Here is an 18,358-nt window from a genome sequence, read left to right as displayed (position 1 = left end):
TTGGAGAAGGAAATGGCCACCCACTCCAGTACCCTTGCCTGGAAAATCCCATGGACGGAGGAGCCTGGTAGGCTACAGTCTGTGGGGTCACAAAGAGTCAGACATGACTCAGTGGCTTCACTTATATATTAAGCAACAGGCACTGTTCTGCATTCTTAACAAATATAAGCCCATCTAATCTTCATAGTCACCCTATGGAGTTTGTATGTTGTTACACGTATTTTAAAGATGATGAAACTGAGGCACAGAGAGAATTAATTGCCCAGAGTCAACAACTAGAAACTGGAAGAAGCCTGGGCAGTCTTGCTCTGGACTCCATACTCTCCTTGGACACTTTGCAGCGTTGATTTGGAGGAAGGAACCACCTTTATCAGTGGTCTAAACAGCTGCTGAGGGACAGAGCTGAAATCCATTTCCCAGACATACATGGCACAGACACGCATCACAGCGTTCCTTTTTCTCTGACTTTGCACGTCGTTGGTTCTGTATAATGTTCTTTCCACTTATTTCAATGTTGAAAGCTTATCAGCAGGCACATTCACATGTTATTTTCTCCAAGATGCCTTTCTTGACTAACCCCACCAGAACATTCCTGTTGGAATGGATTTTTACCCTTTGGGATGCTTACTGATTACCCTCTTATATGGTAGAAAGTATATATATATGCTGTCATGTCTTCTATCAGATTATAAGCCTCTTGAAGGCAGCACTGTCATTAACACCATGTTCTGCTACAATCTTGGGCATCCTGCCGTTTGTTCAAATCTTGTTAATGCTTGGGAGTTTCAGAATGGCAGGAAGCAGTTGTTTAGCAAGTGTCTGTTAAATGGATGACTCTTAAGAATGCATGGTGAGGATAAATTTTCCCCATGGACTCCTAAGATAATTAAAAAGATCAACTGTCTAAAATAAGTATTCAAGCAGCAGCAGTAATAATGCTGCCTTTATTTTTATAGTCCTGATATAATTGTTATAAATTATAACAGTCTTAAGAAAGAACTGTCTTGAAGAACTGGCTGCTATGTGTATATATATTTTTAGCTTACAGAAGTGCAGAAGAAAAAGTGGTTTATTCTTTGAATCAGTTTTCTCTGGTCACGTGTGTGTAAATGGTACTCTTATCCATTTCTGAAGTATTAAGACGGACTGAACAGCCATGAACGTGGCTTGCTGCAGTCCATGGGGTCGCAACGAGTTGGACAGGACTGAGCGACTGAACTGAACTGAACAGCCGTGAACTATACCCATGTAATCAGTCTGAAGGCCAGGATAGAGAGTCATCTTCTTTAAAAAATTTATTTATTTATTTGTTTTTGGCTGCACTGGGTCTTCGTGGCTGCACACGGGCTTTCTCTAGTTGCGATGCGTGGCCTTCTCATTGTTGCTGAGTGTGAGCTTCAGGAGTTGTGGCTCCCACACTCTGGGGCATCGGCAGGCTCAGCAGTTGTGGTGTGAGGACTTAGCTGCAGCTCGGCATTTGGGATCTTCCCAGACCAAGGATCGAACCCGGGTCTCCTACATTGGCAGGTAGATTTTTTTTTTTTTTTTTTTTTTTTTTTTACCACAGAGTCACCAGGGAAGCCCGAGAAATCATTCCTTTAGTAGAGAGTTGTAGCATTGAAGGCCACATAGATTAGTTTGGCCAAAAAGCTTGCTCGGGTTTCCCTATAAAAGGATACAGAAAAACCTGAACAATCTTTTTAACCAATCTAATATTTGTTTCTAATTATAGAACGAAACAAATAAAGCTTAAACTTAACCATTTTAGCAGTTTCACATGCAGACTATCACTGTTTCATGTTAGTTTGGTTAACGTGCTGGTGGATATGACAAAGTAATTGTAGTAATCAGAATTGTGGGTTTTTTTTTTTTAAAGAGAATTGTGCATTTTTAAGAGTAAGATAGACACAGATTAGTCTGAGAGGGTTTCATTTGAAATTAAAGGGATGGACTGTTAGAGACCGTTTGAAGATTGTCTGTCTGTGAGCTTTTGCTGTGTAACAGGCCTCCTAATTCTAGCAGCTGGGAAAAGGAAGCCTGAAGTCTCACGGTTCCGTGGGTCACCTGGTGACTCTTCTGCTTGGATGGAGCTAGCCAGTTGGTGTCTGAAGTCAGCGGGCAGCCTGGCTAGGGCCGCCTGGCCTAGGGTCGCCTCTGAGCCAGTGGGGCCATCGTCGGGCTGGCTGGGATGGGGCTTCAGTGCAGATGGCAAGTCTGTGCCCCACGTGGTCTTACCCTCAGAAGGCTAGGCGGGCGTCCAGTGGTGGCCTCGCTGCCCTGAAGTGCAGCTGGAGCGGGGCCGGCTCCCCCACCCCAGGCCCGCACTCAGGCCTCTGGGTTACGTTTGCTGTTGCCCCGCAGACCAAGCCCAGAGTCAGTGTGGGCAGGGGCTCCCCTGGGGCGTGGGTCCAGGGTAGTGGGAGCTGATGCCGCCCCATCGCCCCGACACGGAACTCATGTGAACGGTCGGTCAGTGTCCCTCGGCTCTGAGCCAGCCCTCGGCTCCCAGCACATGCTGCTGGAGTGGAGGAGACCTGAGCCGGCTGCCCAGGCCACGGTCTTCAGAGCCGAGTTTACGGGCCCTGGCTTCCCTGCAGTGCGTCGTGATTATCTGGAGCCCCTTTCAACCTTTTATTCTTTGAAGCTTTGAACTATCAAAGCAGGACGCCTCTCACCCTCCCTCGTAACGTCCCAGGCGGGGGCTGTTGGGCCTAAAGGCGCCAATTTACTGGGAGCGCGTGCCTGGCGGGTGCCTGGTGACTGAAGTCTTTAGGGCCCTTGATGTCGCATCGCCGCGCCTGTTTTACGGGGCGGGTGGGGAGGTGGACTCACACAGGTCAGCTGAATTGCCCAAGGTCAGAGTGGTGCCCAAGGTCAAGCGTGTGGGTGACCCACACGCTTTTGAACTCAGATCTTTCTGACTTTCTCCCCAGTGGACTGGTGAGGGTTTTGGGGTTTTTGGTTTTTGTTTTTTTTTTAGCACGAAGCCATTGAGTACCCTTCATGCCATCCTCTGAAAAACTGGTGACCATGAAATGTGAATTTTCCCCTTTTCTGCTTCTTTCCCACCCGGTCCCTTCAGTGGTTGGACTAAATCACCAGGTTTAACTTGAAGATGATGAATACCTCAGAGAGGAAACTTTCCTGCTGGTTCCAGATGTCCTTTTTAAAAGTATGTTAGAATAATTAGTCTATCTGTGACTCTTGGAGATTTCAAAATAAAATGCAGAATCCCGAGACAGCCTAAGACATATATTTAAAATTTTAGGGGAGAGGGATAAATCAGGACTTTGGGAGTAGCGTGTACATACCATATAAATATATACATATATATACAAAATAGATAAGAGAGACCTACTATATATTAGCACAGAGAACTATGCCCAATATCTTCTAATAGCCTATGTGGGAAGAGAATCTGAAAAAGAATATGTTATAACTGAATCACATTGCTGAACACCTGAAGCGAACACACATTGTAAATCAACTATACTTGAATAAAAAAATTAATTTACATTTGTGAGAAATAGCCGTCATTTAAAGATGAAACCGTGCCCCCTAGGATGCAGCACGTAGCTGCGTCTTCAGGTTCACAAGAACCGCGTGTGTGCCGGGTGGGGGGCGGCGGTCTGTCCGTCTCACTCAGACGTGCGCTCCTGGATGACGCGGAGGCCTTGTCTTTTCTCTCTTCTGTGTCCTCAACACTAGGTCCCAGGGTGGGAAGGTTCCAGGGTTTACTACACGATTCTGTGCCTGGACTCCGTGCCCAGGGACAGACTCTGTCCTGCTTTTCACCTCGCCTCCATGTCATCCATCTGTCCTCTTTTTAGCCCTTTCTCTCTCTCCTGAGTCCTTTTCCTCCCATCTCAGTTTGTCTGAGTTCCTCCGCTTTCCTTTCTCCCACCCTCTCATTGGCAGTTTGTATAGTCATGACCTGTTTTCTTTTTTATGTTTTATATTGGAGTGTGGGCTTCCCAGGTAGCTCAGACGGTAAGGCGTCTGCCTACAATCTGGGAGACCTGGGTTCAATCCCTGGGTCGGGAAGATCCCCTGGAGAAGGAAATGGCAATCCACCCCAGTATTCATGCCTGGAAAATCCGGTGGACCAAGGAGCCTGGTGGGCTACAGCCCATGGGGTCGCAGAGAGTCGAACATGACTGAGCGACTTCACTTCACTTCATAATTGATTTACAATGTTGTGTGTTAGTTTCAGGTGTGCTATCTTTATGACTTGTTGAAATGACAGTATCTTGGATATATGGAGTTCAATAAAAAAATATTACTAAAGTTAATTTCACCTGTTTATTTTTACTTTTTTAATGTGACTGGAAATTTTTGAATTATAGAAGTAGCTGCTCCAGAGGGTCCTTATCCAGGTCAGTTCACTAATGTGAGTTTTTGTTTTGATTTCTTGGATCTGCTGGACTGGAGACCCACAGATCACCTCCCCTCACTGGCACAGCTCTGCCTCCCTCCCGTCCGCCCCACAGTGTGTGACCTTGAACAGGAAGGCTTTCCCTTGCTTTTAAATGATGCACAGAGATTTTTCTCTCCCGTCATAGGTATGCCCAGGACAGAATACGGTTGACTCCTACATTCTTCTCGCTAATGAAAGGGAAACAGCAGGGTGACTCATGGACACTGGAAGATAGACTATTTACTTTGGAATGTTGCAGTTCTTGGATCTTGGGACAGGTGTGGCCACTGTTGAAGGAAGCAGTGTTCACACTCAGCATATTTGACATGTGAAGAACTGGAGCACTGCCTATCGTCCCCTGCCTTCAGCGTCAGGGACGTGGGATCCACTCCCTTGTTTCTCTCTGATGCCAGATTCGATGCATAGGTGCTTATGGTATATTGGCTTTTTTGTTTGTTGAGGGAAGAAGTACTGTTTGGCTTAGAAACTCTTTGACTGCACTGTGATGTAGTAAGTCAAGGATCACTGTATCGAAAATAGCCTCACAATGTCCTCCTTTGGTGTTGAGAATTCCAGAGTATGTTCGCTGTGGATCACAGAGAACTGATCATATTCATCCAAGGTCAGTCATCTTTGATAAGTACCAGCTTCTTTCCTCTGGGCTCGGGGTGGGGTGCCCACTGCAGGGACTCGGGCTGGGGTGGTTGATGAGCACAGACAGCTACCTACCATCTCATGAGGGGTGAGCAGCTCCTGGCCGCCGCTGCCTAAAGCTGAGCTCTGGGGGTGGAAACGCCCAGACTGGCAGCCCACAGCTTTTGTAAACAGCCAGGAGGGGAATTGTGCTCATGCCAGCGAACACCAAGCTGTCCGCCGCCTTGAGTGGCGTGTCACGCGTGCCGGAGCTGTTAGGACAGAGTCAAGTCTTCTGGTTCCACGTCACACGCCTGTACCGCAGTTGACCTGGGGTTTGGGGAGCTGAGCAGGATAAATCTCCTGAAATCTAAAATGACATATGACATTTTAAAATTAGAAAAACAAACAGCTCCGACAAGATTTGCAGGATTATAGCTAAATAGTTAATATGGAAGACATGCCATGGAGTGGTTAGGAGGCGGGCTGGAATAATCCCATGTTGATTTAGCAAAAAGCGTGGAACAAGCCGTTGAATTTCCTTGTTTGCCCAAATGTTTAAAAAACAAAATGGAAGAATGACATCTCCCAGAGATGTTCAGAGATTTGATTGACATTCATGCCTTGATATCTCTCATGAAGTACCCAATAAGAGCAACATATATTATAAGAACTAAAATATCCACAACAAACTAGTGTGAACCATCTTGAGTAGATATTAAGCAGTTTGGTGTCCTTGACCCAGGTTGTACTAAGGCAGTTTGTATTTTTCAAAGAAAGTTCCGTGTCACCTCTAATTTTCTTCTGAATATCAGCTGTGTACATGGGGTCTTTGACTGTCAGCCTGAGCTTCAACAGGATTTATAGATGGTCTGTCACCAACTGTCAAAGGACAGTTGACCAGTTCTAGCCAGCCAGGCAATTAAATGCTCTTCAAAATGCTTCTTGCTAAGGATCATGCCTTTTGTGAATATTTGCGATGTTTATTCTCAGTTGTAGTCTATTAGTAAACTTGCATCCTCATAGCAACTCCTTGGGAGGTGCAGAAGACAAAGCCAGAGAGCAAATAAAGGAAATTATGTAGCGAGAAAAAGAGCTTTCATTTAAGGTCCTTTGTTGATAGACATATTGGTATGTGTCTTTGGTGCCTGCTCAGTTTCATATAGTATCAGATCTGGGCTTCCCTGGTGGCTCAATGGTAAAGAATCCGCCTGCTAATGCAGGAGATGCAGGTTCCATCTCTGGATGGGGGAAGATCCCCTGGAGAAGGAAATGGCAACCCACTCCAGTATTCTTGCCTGGAGAATCCCATGGACAGAGGAGCCTGGCGGGCTGCATGCAGCCCACGGGGGTCACAAAAGAGTCAAACACAGCTTAAGCAGACCAAGCAAGAGGACCAGGTCTGATCGTGCTGTGTAAATAATCTGACTGAATGTCCCTTGACTTCTTTTTTTTTCCCCTTGTGAAGAGCACACAGCACTGCCACCTTGTTGCCAAAGTTTTGTCTGATCTGAAAGAGCTGAAAAATCCAGAGTGCCTGTGCTGAAAAAGAGCTCGCCCTCCCCGCGGCCGGCACTTGTGAAAGCGGCCGGGAAGGAGATGGCACCCGGGGACCGCACTCAGTAATTAGCATAATCACGATGCTCTGTATTGTTCGCAGGGCACGCCCCTTGGCCGGAGCTCCCATTAAGAGGACACCGATGTTGTCCCAGTGAATAAATCCCGGCGCGTCTGATGCAGATCAGCGAGTTCTGCGGGCTGCGCCGGTGCGGTTAATTTTAGCCAGGGGTTTGTTCTATGAGTTGTAAAACTGTTTACCCGGGTAGAAGTTAGTAAGCTGAAATGTGACTTCTCGGCCAGTGTGAGAGAAGCCTATTTTAGACTCAGACCGTGTTGGCGATCCGGAGAGCGGTCTCTGAAGGATTGCAGTCCCCATTTCCTTTGAAAGTTCTTGTAAGTACCGGCTGAATCTTTCAGATTTCTCCTTGTTCTTTTCGCCCTAGGTTCTCCCTCATGTTGCTATCCATTGTCATTTTTTTTTTAATCTCGGGAAAACGGAGAACTCTGGGCTGAGTGCTTTAGGGGCTTCTAAGAATGGTAGCCAGAGGTTTTTCCTTAAACGTATTTCACTGCAGGAAACCTGCCTCACTTGATTTTCCCAAGAGAAAGTATTTGATTCTTACTATTTTTATCTTTGCAAAAGCAATCTGCGCATTGTTGCATACTTTATCGCTTAAAATATTTGACTAATGGAATGGTGTGTCATTGAGCTTTGTTTTCAGTGGTGACCTAACTCTTAGAGGGGGAAATTGTTGAAATTGGACTCCTGTTATACCTACTGTGAGCTACAGGTTTACGTACAGATGTAATGGGAGTGTCAAATGTAATTTTGTGAAATGTGTCGATAGTTTTTGTTAAAGGAAAATTTGGTGCCTAAAAATAGACCCATGTCTAAAGAGAAGCCCTTAAAAAATAAAATAAATTTAAGAGAAAGCCTTTGGAAAAGTAATTGAAATTATCCTCTAGAAGATTCAGTTAGGGATCAGAATTAACCAAAGGTCAGGAAATTCCCTAATCTCAACTGCTCTTAACAAGTCATTGCCAACTTAAGTTTGGACTGAGGAAAACTAAAGATTTTAATGTAGAGTCATTTTAATTACGTATGAATCACCTGGCTTGGTTCAAAGTGTGTTTTAATTCACAAGACGCTGACTTTATGCCAAACAACTTGCGTATTAACACAGAGCCTGGCAGGAATTCCTTTATCAATTAACATGTATATTCCCTCCCCTGCTCTGGGAATGTGGATTTTAATGAAACAGTTCTAATGCTCCCAGGCATCAGGGTTCCATCCTCTGGTCCCAGAGGAAGGCATACCCTCAGATGCCTTTTTCCATTTGGAAAGCTTTATTTAAAGACTTCTTTGTTACTCTGTATTGTCCGATTTTAAATCCCAACAACCCAAGGTGCCAACAATGAAAGGAAATGTTTCAGGGTACATTTAGTAGGAAAAGAATGTAAGACGGGAAAATGGAACTGAGTTCTTGGTCTATTTTTGGAAGGAAACTTTTTTTAAAAAGCTGAAGTCTTTTATTGAGCAGAAGAGAAACTTGCCATCTAGATTCATTGTGATTATAACAGAAAAGTCTGTAATGTCATCTTCAGCAGTTGAAGGGACTTCGTTCCAGGATTTCCTTTGGAATATATACTTTTATCCAAAGAAAGTAACTGTTCTTATTCTTTCTTTTAACTGTTAATGAAGTACCATCAAAATCTCAGTGGAGTGTTTTTAGAGGTATACTGTGATTGGGTGTTAGATCCTCCTCAAGCTATTATTCAGCCACTCAACTATAGTTCAGTCCTGCAAAAAAAAAAAAAAAAAAAAAAAGCCATGTAAGATTTGTCATTTAAAAAAATTTAACAGAAGGATGTTTCCCAAGGTGTTTTTACTACGAGGAAGCATATGTTCTTTTAGGAGGAGTTGCTAAAATGCTCGTAAACACTTTCCGAGTGTTTGTTTTCGTGATTTATGTGCCGTGAGAGAGTGATCCAGGAGAGGAGGTGATGTCAGTGTTGGTGTGGGAATGTCGGGAGGGTTTGCTGGAGCAGGGACCCTCCTCCCGCGGCTCACCAGTGCCTGGGGAAAGGAAGGAGTCTCCCGGGAAGGGACGGGGGTCTCAGTGCCCTCCTGGGAAGAGCCTCCGGACTGCTTGTGACCTTGACTGTGACCTTGGCCGTGACCAGTTGCAGTGAGCTCAACTCGCAGTCCTCAGCAGGATGTCCAGATGCTGAGAAACTCGGGCAGCTCTGTGGCCTGGGGAAGGGGCCCGGAGCCCGTGGCTCCGACCGTGTGTCGCCGTGTGTCAGACACGCCTGCGCTGCCCACCACCCCCCTGTGCTTGACTCTGCACGTGTGTCCTCCAGCCCTGCTTAAGCTGCTCTCCCTGGCCGCCTGCCCTCCTGTCCTCAGCCTCCCCCTCTTAAAATAGTCCTGGCCCCGCAGGCTCTGACAGCTCCTGATCACAGGAGATTGCTTTTCCTGGGATTTCATTCCTAGAGAAGAGCCTTCTGCTCGAAAGCTTTGAGGGGTTTTCGGGAATGCGGAGAGGCACCTTCTCTCTGGGTCCCCTTTATCCTCTGTTGGCGTGGCCAGAAGGGAACTGAAATGATCTAACAGGTTGCCCTTTGGTTGGGAGCCTAATGCAGGTGCTCAGTGATCACACTTCTAGAATGTTCCTTTCAGAAGGAAACCTTGCAGGAACAGGGCTTAATCCACTGAATTTTCCACTGTTTCATCTGGCATGAAAGGAGCCGAGAGCAGAGGGTGTCTTCCTCGCTGCGGGTCTTGGGCACAAGGGTATGGTAATAGGATCTGGGCCCCAGCAGGAATGCCAAGAGCTCCTGGACGTGCTGAGAGGCTGTTGTTATTTAGCATGTATGAAGCACCCCCAGAGCCATACAATGCACAAAGAAGGCATAGTTCCTATACTCCAGGAGCCCACGTGCTCATGTTAGGCGGGATGCGGAGTGCGGGCCCGACTTAACACTGAGTGAACTGGCAGAACCAGGAAGAGAGGAAGAAAAGGAGAACGCGTGAGGCGGGGGCGGGGGGCCCATGGGCTGCTCTCTGTCCATCTGGGCTCCGGCCTCGTAGGGGTCGGGCAGCCAGCAGTGCCACCGGGCCCTGCGCCCCTGTCTCTCCCTGCAGCTGGGGAAGCGATGGAGGTGAGAGGCCCCCAGGGCCTGGTGCACGGCCCAGGGTCCCTGGGATGAGTCCCACACAGGGAGGGGGGTCAGGAGTTTCACCTGCACCTGGAAAGCACCTATTATTCATCTGTAGGGGAGGGAGCTTGATACCGTGCGCACGCTCAGTCGTGTCCAACTCTTTGCAACCCCATAGACTGTAGCCTGCCAGGCTCCTCTGTCCATGGGATTTTTCAGGCTTCTGGAGTGGGTTGTCGTTTTCTCCTCCAGGGGATCTTCCCAACCCAGGGATCGAACCTGCATCTCCTGCGTTTCCTGCATTGGCAGGTGGATTCTTTTCCTCTGAGCCACCTGGAAGCCCCTGCTAGCTCCATTATTACCGCCAGAAACATCCAGGGCACCATCTAGCCTATGTATGAGCCACCTACATGTTCAAATGTATTATAAATGTAAGAAGCATCTTTCTCCATACAGGGATATTAGGGTAGAAATCTGACATTTGGGTTCCAGACTTTCTCTCCTTCTTAAACAGATACACAGTTGAACAGATTACTTCACCCAGTTGGGGATGTTGGGTCAACTGTTATATTAGTTAGAGAAGGGCTTTGAGCTTCTTGGAAGAAAGGCGTTTCCGAAGGTCAGCCCGGCGTTACTGCAGCCCATAAAGGAGTCAGAATGGTGTGAATCAGAGGGCACTCATAAGGCAGGCGCGGGTGCTAGAGATTAATACCCAGGATGATGTGGTATGAATCATTTTCCCCTTGTGTTCAACCTCATCTCATCTCTGACTAAGGCTCCAGGCCTAGTTCACAGCCCCACAGCTAAAAGGGCTTCAGAGAGAGCTAGACAGAGAACCTCAGAAATGATTAAAGGGTTGAAAAACGATGCCTATAAAATATGTTAGGAACTTCTATTATTTAGCCAGGAGGGGGTAAAAAATGACCAGGGGGGCTCTTGAATAGTTATTCCGGCATCTGTATTCCAGGGCCAGGGGACAGAGGCCAACTGGTGTCCAGTTCTCTTGAGAATGTAAGGGTTTGGACCAGTGACGGTTAGGGTAGAACCGTGGTTCTCGTGGTGCAGCCAGCTTTAGCCCCACCTGGGAGCTAGTGAAAAATGTACATTCTCAGGCTCCACCCAAGACCTGTTGATTCAGAAACTATGGGGGTGGGAAGGGCCTCGCAGTCTGTGTTTTAACTCACTCCCCAGGTAAGCCGGATGAAGTTGGAGGGCCCCTGGTGAAGGTGCAGAGAGAGAAGAGTGTTATAAAATGAGGGATTGGGGTACGGGAAGAGGGAAGCTGTTTTCCTGAAGCCGTCGAAACCTGGGTCTTTGCAGGGTTTTCAGTATTCCGTCTGAAGTCAGGAGTTAAACGACCCGTCGGAGTCCCTGCCAGCCTCCTTCCTCTCTGCATTTCCTTTCACTTCGAGAAGACTAATAATTAACCAGGAGGGTTTTGCAATTACTTTTGTGAGTTCAGTCGTTAGGACACTGCCCATGTCAGAGGAGGCGCGAACGAGAGGCCGATGCAGTCATGCTGTGTGGTCAGGTGTCGCGGTCTCTGCCCTGTACCGTGCGTCATTAAACAGACTGTCTCCTCTCCTCGGGGCTTTTCAGCAGCCACCGGTGGGCAAGTTTGAGCAGCGGTGAAAATGGGGGCCCCTTGGTGTTAGCCCGTGGCCCCTCCATGTCACAGGCTGCTGTGACAGTCCCCACGTAAGGGGGGACTCGTTCCCCTTTCAGAGGCCGGGAGGACGTGTGACCCTACCCCACTCCCCCATCTGTGTCCCTTGCGCTGCGGGAACACTGACCCCCATGCCTGCACGGGGACTCCATCTGGCTCCTGGAGACTGGAGACAGGGGCACCTCGATGTATTGTGTTAGTGGGTCTCCCCGGAGCCAGGGCAGGGGGGCCCGTTTACCCTGTCGTTTTACATCTGCAGCAAACAGCCAGCCAGGCACATAGTAGGCGCTTCACGCAGATAAACAGTGAATCATTCCATCATAGCGTCCAAGGCCACAGGTGCCCTGCCGCCATCCATGTGATGAATGACCTGGAGTCGGGCAGCTCGCCATTCAGGCCTCCCCAGTCCAGATGCTCCCTCCTAAGCGTCCCTCCCCACCCTCCATCTTGCACGTAATACAGATGCATCTTAATTTCGTGGTCTTTGCCCTTTTGTACATTCTTTGTGTGTGATTTGCTGGAAGGAGTGGTCTGGGGTGGAAAGCAGAAACTCCGGAGAGTGTGGTCCCTCTGTCCGTTACACCCTGTATGGCGTTTGGGACAGTCAGCGCTCTCTGCGATCTGAGTGAAGGAAGGGTTCCCTGAGGACGTGTTCTGACAGTGCTGCCTAGAAAGTGTCACAGCGGGAGTCTGCTGCTGTTCCCAGAGAGGCCGTGTCCGGCCTGGGCCCGGCCCGGAGGCCCTCGGAGCTCGGCCCTGAGAACTGGATCGGGGGCATCCTCAGCGTTTGTTCTCTGTTACACATTTGCAGAGGATTCAGCATTCCTTCAGGCGAGGGCAGTGTGGCACGGACTCCAGTGTGCCCTGTCCCGGGAGGCAGAGGGTGGAGGGGGCAGGTGCCTTGTGCGAGGTGTCACCGAGTCCTCAGACCTCGTTACGTTGGAGCAAGCTGACTTCTCAGACGTGAGGGCGTGTGCACCATCCCGTCCTACGTCTGTGTCACACATACAGTATGTGAGGCCTGGTCCATGTTCTGGTTTCACCCCGGGAACACAGGTTTATCTCAGCAATGCAGAAGCAGAGACGGCCGACTTTGAACACCCTAGATCAGCCCCTGAATTGAACATACTGTTTTTTAAACTCCTGAACTCTCAGTAACTATTTATCCAGGAGAGGAAATGCCCAGTGGCTAGTTGATTTGGTTCTTCAGGATAGCAGACAAAAGCTATTTTCATCTCTATACAAAGATAAGTGACGGAATGGTCTTTCTTTGGGTATTTCATCCTGGCAACAATAATTTTGTTTCTAAAGTCAGTCATATCTAGCCCACAGATGTGTCATTAAAAGTGAGAATGGTTAGGTCATTTGGGATTAGCTTTATCTCATGGCAGTTGCTGAGTCAAAAAAATGTAACTACTTTGAAAGGAGAGAAAAGAAAAACTCCTTAGTTTGTTATTAGAAAGAATCACTGACCTAATAATTCAATCAAAGATCCCCAGAAACAACCTAATAAGGTACTTGGACCGTAGCCCCCCAGGCTCCTCTGTCCACGGGATTCTCCAGACAAGAATACTGGAGTGGGTTGCCATTCCCTTCCCCAAGGGATCTTTCTGAACCAGGAATCAAACCCGGGTCTCCCACATCATAGGCAGATTCTTTACCATCTGAACCACCAGGGAAGCCAAATAATTTATGGTCCTGCCCCATAATGCAGCACGCTGCAGCTGTTTGAAATGATGGTGTTGGATGTATATGGAGTAAAACTAGCAGGTTACAAAAAAACATACGTATCAGCTCATTTCTTGAATGGAAGATATTTTTAAATGGGTATTCATAGCTTTAATTCCTTTTTTAAAAAAAGGAAGGCATTTATATGCACATAAAAAAGAACGCCGTGCCCCAAATATAACATCAGTTAGCTGTAGGAATGAGCTCATGTTTCCCCCTGACTTTCTGGTTACCTGTATTTTAGGCTTTTTTCTTCAGTGAGCATATATTACTTGTGAAATAATGAAAACCTTTCTTTTCAAAACAGAACTGTTGTAGTTCATTTTTATTTTGACTTTTTTATTTGATTCATCAGTGGACTCTCAGTGGCTTACGTAATTAATACCTCCCCCTGTGGATAAAGCGAGTACACCCAAGTGTACACAGAAACAGTGGTCATTTTGCAGGAGTGGTCTAGGAGCTTTGTTCCTTGTTTTACTTTCTCCTTTTCTGTATGTCAGAGAAGGCAATGGCACCCCACTCCAGTGTTCTTGCCTGGAGAATCCCAGGGACGGGGGAGCCTGGTGGGCTGCCGTCTATGGGGTCGCACAGAGTCGGACACGACTGAAGCGACTTAGCAGCAGCAGCAGTTTCTGTATGTACCAAAATTACATTTATATGCATGCATGTTGGGCTTCCCAGGTGGCGCTAGTGGTAAAGAACCTGCTTACCAATGCAAGGAGACGTGGGTTCCATCCCTGGGTCGGGAAGATCTCCTGGAGAAGGAAATGGCAACCCACTCCAGTATTCTTGCCTGGGGCGTCCCATGGACAGCGGAGCCGGGCGGGCTGCGGTCCGTGGGGTCGCAGAGAGTCAGGCCCCACTGCGCACACATGTTCCAGGCGGAGGCGAAAGGCGTCCGGCGAGGGTCTGCCGTGAGGCCTCGGTGCTCCAGAGGGTCTCTGAACTCTCCCGTGAATCTCAATTTGGCCAGGTTAGGCGTTATGTGGAGAGGGAAGGCAGGGACCTGGCAAATAAAACATATTTTTAGAAGTCATGAACTTAGTACACCTAGCGTGAAGATTATCCACTTAGGCCCAGAATAGCGGAGGGTGGAACCATGGCTGTGGGCTTTGGGTCATGTTTAGGCAGCACTTATCTGTGTGGCCTCTGCATGCATCTCGGCAGCGTTAACCAAGGTGATAGCATCTGTTGCTAGTGTGCTTCTGCCAGATGTTCCCGGTGTGTCTTTATGGTCTTAATCGGAAGGGTATTTGGGGGAATTGTTTTGGTACTGGTGGTACTTGACAAGAAATTCTTGAGTCGTAACAGGAGGCCTCCCTTTCTACCCGCTTTGTGTGGTGACACGAAAGAATAAATCCTTTTGATGGCTGTGGCAAAGGTCTCCCTTTGAAGTCTGTTCAAACACTAAGCCTTGACCAGAATGAATGGATCCATCCCCAGCTTCACTTGGGGACAGAGGTCTGGGTTGAGATTGAGTTGAATCCACTTTTAACAAGACTGATAACCTTAAACTTAAAGCAAAAGTGCCTTGGGAAACCAGATGAATCACACTGTGGCCTAATCTTTGGTTCAGAGCCTTTGTTTCTCATCAGGAGTCTTTCTCAGAGTCCTGGGAGGCCAGGGAGCTGGTTTTTCAGGTTTCCTTCTTACTGTTTTCATCCTTACAAGGAGCGTCTTTCTCCTCATCCTCTCCTTCCTTTCTTCATCATCTTCGCCTCTTTCTCCGGCAATGGTATGGTTGGAATAATCTTGTAATCCTTCTCCACGCTCTCGCCTTCCCCAGGAAGAAAAGACACATCTCATGTGGGTTTATCATCTTTTTCTCTGGGCAGGGGGGTGGAAAGGAGCAGTGGGTGAACCGTTTCACCCAAATAGTCAGATAAGTCAGTGGATGGAGCTCTGTTCCCAGTGAGGGTATGTTGATGGCGGCCACATCAGCGTATCCTCGCTGCCAAGTGGGTCCAACTTCCGTTGAGTCACAGAGCCCTTCATTCAATGGGAGCACAGACTCGTATCTAGATGAGTAAGTCTGCAGTTACAGTTTGATTGACAGAAGGCTTTGCCAGTTGATTGGCATGAAGGAAGAGAGCACCTTTTTAGAAGAGGGAAAGCAGAAAAAAGTATTTCCTGAGGCTCTAAGCTCCATTAAAAAGGCAGGAAGCTGATGGCTGTCCAGGGAAAGGGTCACTGAATCTTGGCTTAAAAACTTGGACCGAGTTCATTTTCTTCCTTTTTGTTTTTTTTTTTTTGTTTGTTCATCTGTTTTTGTTTTGTTTCTGTCTTTTCTCTGAAGGCTGAAATCGGAAATGAGAAGGTATGGTTGTACTCAGCGTAGAAGGTGGCTAGGAATGGTAAATGAACTCATCAACGAGCATGAAGGTTTTTAAAAGAAAGAGGGATTGCTTTCAACCTGACCTGGAATTGAAGCGGTGCGGGAGCAGGGATGGAGGCTCGCTGGGATGTCCCGTCCCTTTGCGCCTCAGCCTGCCGAGCGGAGTCAAGACTCCCTGGCACCTGGCAGGCGGCGCGCCCACCCTCACACCTCCTCTGTCAGGCCTGATTTTTGCCATCTCTACTTCTGTGGACATTTTTCTGATATTACCCCTATCTTTAAGTCATAATGTCTTCAGGCTCTGTGAGCCTTGTCAGTAACAATTAAGGGAATTCAGAATTTTGACTCGAAGAAAAATGACTTGACGTCTAATCCGGAAGAGACTTCTTTGGCCAGGTAGAAAAGCTTGACATTATCACGCATTAGTTGTCGTGCATTATCATGCAAACTATTAAGTACTAGAAGGATCTGGTTTTTAGTTTGTATATGTGTTCTGAGATGAAATGATTCCAGTAGGCGATCGTATAATAAGAAAGATTTGGTGTTTGTCTCCTTTTAAGAACTCAAGTGATCTGACTCCAGGTGCAGAAGTTATCTTTTCTTAAAAGGCAAATCCAGTCACTTAAAAATTTACATACAGCAAAATTCACTTTTTCTGGTGTTCAGCTGAGTGAGGTTTTACACATGCCCGGGGTTTTATGGCCACCAGCACAGCCAGGATACAGAAGGGTCCCAGCTCTCCAGTGATTGATTACCCTTGCGCTGCCCCTTTGCTTTCAGACGCTCCCTCCATCCCTTGCTCTCTGAACTGTGGAAGTCTCTAAGCCCCAGACGTCGTGGTAGAGCCTGGAAATCTCACTAGCTACGGGGGTTAAGCACGACCTCTGAGCAGTACGTAGCTTATGCTGTCCCCTGGGTGACTCCTAGCAAGCCAGACTAAAATGCAAAAACACGCGGGGACATCTGAGCGGGCACAGCGACAGCCGTACGCTGTAGGGGACGGAGGTGCCACCGAATTCATTCAGCCAAGTAAACAGCCAGATAGCAACAGACCTCCTGGGGAGTGGGAGTACCAGTAACCAGAGTTGCTGCGATGTAAGTTGTCCTCTATAAAATGTCCATTTTTCAAGAAAAAATTATGAGACATGTTAGAGGAACTGAAAGGTGTGATACATACACAGGGGAAATGAGCAGACAGGAGAGACTGCTTTTGAGGGGCCCATTTATTGAACTTAGCAGACAAAGACTTCAGAGCAGCTATTATTATATTATCTCTTAGTTCAAAATCTAAAATAAACTATTCTGAAAGAATTCAAGGAAAATTGGCGGCAGTGACTCATCAAATAGAGACTATCCTTAAAAGAGATGGAAATGATAAAAAAAAAAAAGATCCAAATGTAGTTATGACACCAAAAGCAAAAGTAAGGATAGATAAATTGGACTACAGCAAAATTAAAAGTTTCTGTATATCAAAGGACACAAGCAATAGAGTGAAAAGCCAACCTACAGAATGGGGGAAAATATTTGTAAGTCATGTATCTGATAAGGGGTTAGTATTCACAAGGCAAATATATGAAGAATTTCTACAACTTAAACAACAGAAAAATAACTGATTCAAAACTGGGCAAAGGACTTAAATAGACATTTCCCCATACAGATGACCAGCAAGCACATAAAAAGATGCACCAACAGTAATCACTAGAAAAATGAAAATCAAACCCACAATGAGAAAATCAAACCCACCTCATATCCATTAGGATGACTTCTCCTGAAAAACAGTAACATAGAAAATAACATGTGGAGAAACTGGAACCTTTGTGCACTGTTGGTGGGAATGTAAACCAGTCTAGCTGCTGTACAAAATAGTATGGTGGTTCCTGAAAAAATTAACAGATATATCATCTGACCCAGCAGTTCTGCTTCTGGTTATATACCCAGAAGAACTGAAAGTAGCAACTCCAAGGGATATTTGTACACCATTTTAATACTATCATTCACAATAGCCAAAAAGTAGAAGCAACCCAGAAGTCCCATCAGCAGATGAATGGATAAATAAGATATGGTCCATACATACAATGGACTATTATTCAGCCTAAAAATAAAAGGGAATTCTGACATGTTGCAACAAGGATGAACTTTGAAGACATTATGCTAGGTGAAAGAAGACACTCACAAAAAGACAAATAGTGTATGATTTTGCTCGTGTGATGCACTTAGAACTGTCAGATCCATAGAGGCAGAAGGTAGAACTGTGGTGGCCAGGAAGGCTGGAAAATTATTATCTGATGGGTACAGGGTTTCAGTTTTGTAAGATGAAAAGCTTTGTAGGTGAATGGTTGTGATTTTACACAATGACGTGAATGTACTTCATGTCCCTGAACTCTACACTGGAAAATAGTTAAATGGTAAATTCTATGCTTATTTTCATCACAATTAAAGCATTTTTTTAAAATGGAAATTTTGGAGTTGAAAAGTACAGTAACCAAAATGAAAAAGTCATCCAGGGGCTCCACAGTAGATTTGCATTTTCGGAAGAAAGAAGCAGCAAATTTGAAGACAGGGTGATAGAAGTTACGTAGTCTGAAGAACTGAAAGAAAAAGAAGGAGTGAGGGAAAATGAACAGAGTCTCAGAAAAATATGAAGTAACCCAGCAGGAATATCAGAAGGAGAGAGAGAAAGGGCAGAAAAAAATCTGTCAAAGAAGTCATGGCTGACAACTCCCCAAAGCTGATGGGAGACCCTCATCTGCACACTCCAAGTGCTTAACAAATGCCAGTGAGGAGGAACACAAAGAGATCCACACCCAGACACGTTACAGTGAAAATGTTGAAAGATGAAGAGAAAATGGGAACACAG

General features: G+C 46.6%; 1 protein-coding gene across 3 annotated transcripts in view; it reads left to right on the top strand.

Moving 5' to 3' along the window:
* The window catches only part of SLC20A2 (solute carrier family 20 member 2), a 108,927-nt gene that overhangs the window by 25,548 nt on the left and 65,021 nt on the right, over nucleotides 1-18,358 (top strand). Inside the window, exon 1 of one of the 3 annotated variants that reach the window (XM_065946344.1) lies at nucleotides 6,636-7,003. The exons of the other annotated variants lie outside the window; for them this stretch is intronic. The gene's annotated coding sequence lies outside the window, so the exon portion shown is untranslated. Of the gene's footprint in view, nucleotides 1-6,635; nucleotides 7,004-18,358 lie in introns of those variants that run through there. 3 annotated transcript variants of the gene reach the window in all.

This window comes from Muntiacus reevesi, chromosome 10 (genome assembly GCF_963930625.1).
Source record: "Muntiacus reevesi chromosome 10, mMunRee1.1, whole genome shotgun sequence".
Lineage (NCBI taxonomy): Eukaryota > Metazoa > Chordata > Mammalia > Artiodactyla > Cervidae > Muntiacus > Muntiacus reevesi.
This window is presented reverse-complemented; position numbering and strand designations above follow the sequence as displayed.